The sequence below is a fragment of the Schistocerca piceifrons genome, chromosome 1, assembly GCF_021461385.2.
Source record: "Schistocerca piceifrons isolate TAMUIC-IGC-003096 chromosome 1, iqSchPice1.1, whole genome shotgun sequence".
Classification (NCBI taxonomy): Eukaryota; Metazoa; Arthropoda; class Insecta; order Orthoptera; family Acrididae; genus Schistocerca; species Schistocerca piceifrons.
This window is the reverse complement of record NC_060138.1, coordinates 767,332,619-767,336,060: the sequence shown is the minus strand read 5'-3', so window position 1 is coordinate 767,336,060 and position 3,442 is coordinate 767,332,619. Positions and strand designations below refer to the sequence as shown.

General features: G+C 44.6%; 1 non-coding gene across 1 annotated transcript; it reads left to right on the top strand.

Annotated features, from left to right (window-relative positions):
- Positions 1-1,752: 1,752 nt before the first annotated feature.
- Positions 1,753-1,827, top strand: Trnat-ugu. The gene has a single exon. It is a non-coding gene; the product is annotated as a tRNA-Thr (tRNA).
- The last annotated feature ends 1,615 nt before the right edge of the window (positions 1,828-3,442 follow it).

Sequence of the window (3,442 nt, the reverse complement as noted above, 5' to 3'; positions counted from 1 at the left end):
ATGCCTTTCAAATAATTTGACATAAACGGGTCGTCGTTTTGGGGAAGGAGACCAGACAGCGAGGTCATCGGTCTCATCGGATTAGGGAAGGAGGGGGAAAGAAGTCGGCCGTGCCCTTTCAAAGGAACCATCCCGGAATTTGCCTGGAGCGAATTAGGGAAATCACGGAAAACCAAAATCAGGATGGCCGGACGTGGGATTGAACCGTCGTCCTCCCGAATGCGAGTCCAGTGTCTAACCACTGCGCCACCTCGCTCGGTGACATAAACGTTCAGGGGAATGACAGAAGGTCTACAGTCACGAATACGAGCCGGAAACTCTATCAGCGTACAGGAAACTCTGCCAGACGTATCAGAGAATAGATAATGGCTACTTATCTCAGTAGACGTGCACCACCGAACCTCTCTAGCCAGAGTGACTGAAATCTGACGATTTTTGCTGGGGCATCTCTTTGAAGATTTGGTTGTCCCAAGATTCAATCAACGGGATCACGTCTTCACCATTACATGCCCATCTCTTACACAAAAGCCTGATGAATAAATGGATGATAGTCGCAAACACCACAATGTGTAGTTTTCTACCTATACGTTCTGATAAAGATCTATACCTCAAGAAAAAATGCTCGATACGTTGGTTCGCACCTACCACAGCTTCTCTTACACTGTATGTCGATAAGCTATTAACAACTAGCCTTTAGACCCCATCTGTTGTTTATCAATGTCTTCAGAAGACGTGATGTCATTTAGCTAGACCGTTTGCCTCCCTCTATCTTGCGAGGTTGATTGGTAATGCGTTCAAAGGTATGAAGTACTGTGTCGTCTCGTTTTTGTAGCCTCTGTGCCTCTGCGCTGCGTTACAAGAGCAAGAATTGTAGTCATAACGGAAAAGATTCGGAATCATTTTGTAATCTGTCGCGCGTTGGCCTCTAAAGTTAGCCGTACTTTTATGAGGAAAAAAAAACAATGTTTTCCCCTTAATATAACTTACGGCCATCTGGCTATTCGGACATCATTGTTATACACTCTACTTATCCGGTTTCCAAAGAGACTCATACATCGCGATTATCAAGAACACTTAGGAAAATGTGTAGCAGAAATAACATCATCAGCTGTGTGTATTGGTAGATGGATGTACAGACATTCAAGGAAACTTCGCACGCAAACGATCTGAACTGTTTCCTTCGAAGATACTATGAATGCAGGAATGTCACTTGATCTTCCTTACAGTGGGTTTTGCCAGAGCATGTTGTTTCCTGCTTCTGCGAACACGTGATGCAGTAAGGCAAGTATACAAGCGGAGCAGAGGCGAATGGATGATCACTATAGCGACGATATGGGTCGCATATGGGGCAGTACACAGACATATGCGACTTTGGCCAAATGCATGTTGTTATGGTCCGGCACCTGGTAACGTCGAAACTAGCCGGTTATTAGCGTGCTACTGTCATACCTAAGTGAAGTTCCTGTAGGATGCTAAAATGACGACTAAGCGACAAGGTGTTGGACATCCACACCTAATCACAGAAAGTGGGAGATATCCGAAAGAACAGACACCATATCTATATAAGTATATAGCTCTGGCAATACCGGCCATGACCCGAACTCTTACGGGACTTGGTAAGAATGTCTTCCACGAGTAATGAGTGTGTTGGGGTGTGACACTACGAATGTAGTGTGTGGACATACAAGGTGACAATGTGGGTCGCGCTTCAGGCGTGCGCGAGATAGTCCCTGCAGTCGCACTATACTCCGTGCCCCCGATGGCTCAGATGGATAGAGCGTCTGCCATGTAAGCGGGAGATCCAGGGTTCGATTCCCGGTCGGGGCACACATTTTCACCTGTCCCCGTTGGTCCGTTGGTATATATCAACGGCCGTCAGCAGCTGAAGGTATTAAAATTAATTCTAAAAACGTACAGTGATGGTGCAGCGATAACCGCTTTGGAGCACACGATATACATTGTTGAATATAGGACTCTGCAGCAGACTACCCGCATTTTCCCATGTTGACTGAATGACATCGTCAATTAATATTAGAATAGACCACGGAGCAACTGAGATTGGGTCGTGGGTTAGAGGAAACACGTGGCTTTGTTTGATGAATCACTTTTCTTGTTACGGCATGTCGAAGATAGTGTCTGGTTACACTGGCATCCAGGAGAGTGGCTGCTCTAAGCGCATTGCGCCACGGACCCAGGCCGGTGGAGGCAGTATTATGGTACAGGGGACCTCACCTGGAACTATGGGACCCTTGCACCTGTAGCACCAATCGATTGGACCTTGACAGCTGTTTATTAAGTAAATATTATTGCGAACACCTGCATCCCTTCATGCTTGATGCCTTCCCCAATATCGATAGCATCTTCCAACAGGGTAAATGTCAGTATCAAAAGGACGGACTCGTGCTACAGTTCTGTCGGAAGCATGATGGTGAACTCACATTGATGTCTTGAGCGCATAGAAGAAACATAGAAGATTCAAAGAACATCGCGTTTTGTTATAGGTTCAGTTCAGCAAGCGCGAGAGCATCACGGAAGTCTACAGCTACATCTACATGATTGCTATGCAATGATTTCGTGCCACATTCAAGCTATTTCTTTAACATCCCACTCTCGAACACCGCGCTGGAAGAACGAACACTCAAATCTTTCATGCGAGCGCTGGTGTTATTTTATTATGATGACCATTCCTCCCTATATAGGTGGCCGCAAAAGCAATGTTTTCATACTCTGAGGAGAAAGTTGGTGATTAAATTTTCATGAGTAGATCCTGCCTTTTAATGATTGCCATCCCAATTCCGTACCATATCCGTGGCACTCTGTCCCTTATTTCGCGATAACAAAAAACGCGCTGCCCTTCTTTGAATTTTTCCAATGTCGTCCGTCAATCCTGTCTGGTATGAATCCCACACCGTACTCCGGAAGAAGGCGGGAAACCGTAGTGTAAGCAGTCTCTATAGTAGACCTGATACATTTTCTAAGCCAATAAATCGCAGTCTTTGGTTTGCTTTCCCCAAAACGTTATCTATGTGATCGTTACGATTTCAGCTTTTCTTAATTGTAATCCCTAAAGTATTTAGTTGAATTTTCAACCAGTAGACTTGTGTGTTTTATGATGCAACCAAAATTTAAGGGATGCCTTTTAGTACTCATGTAGAAGACTTCACACTTTTCATGACTCCAAGTCAATTTCCACTTTTAGCACCATACAGATATCTTGTCTAAACAGTTTTGCAATTTTTTTTGGTCTGATGGCTTTACCAGACATTAAATGACAGCATAATATCCAAACAATCTAAGAGGATTGCTCAGATTGTCTCCTAAGTCGTTTACGTGGATCAGAAGCAGCAGAGAGCCTATAACACTTCCGTGGAGAACGCCTGATATCACTCCTGTTTTACTCGATAATTTTGCGTCGATTACTACGTGCTGTGTCCTTTCTGAC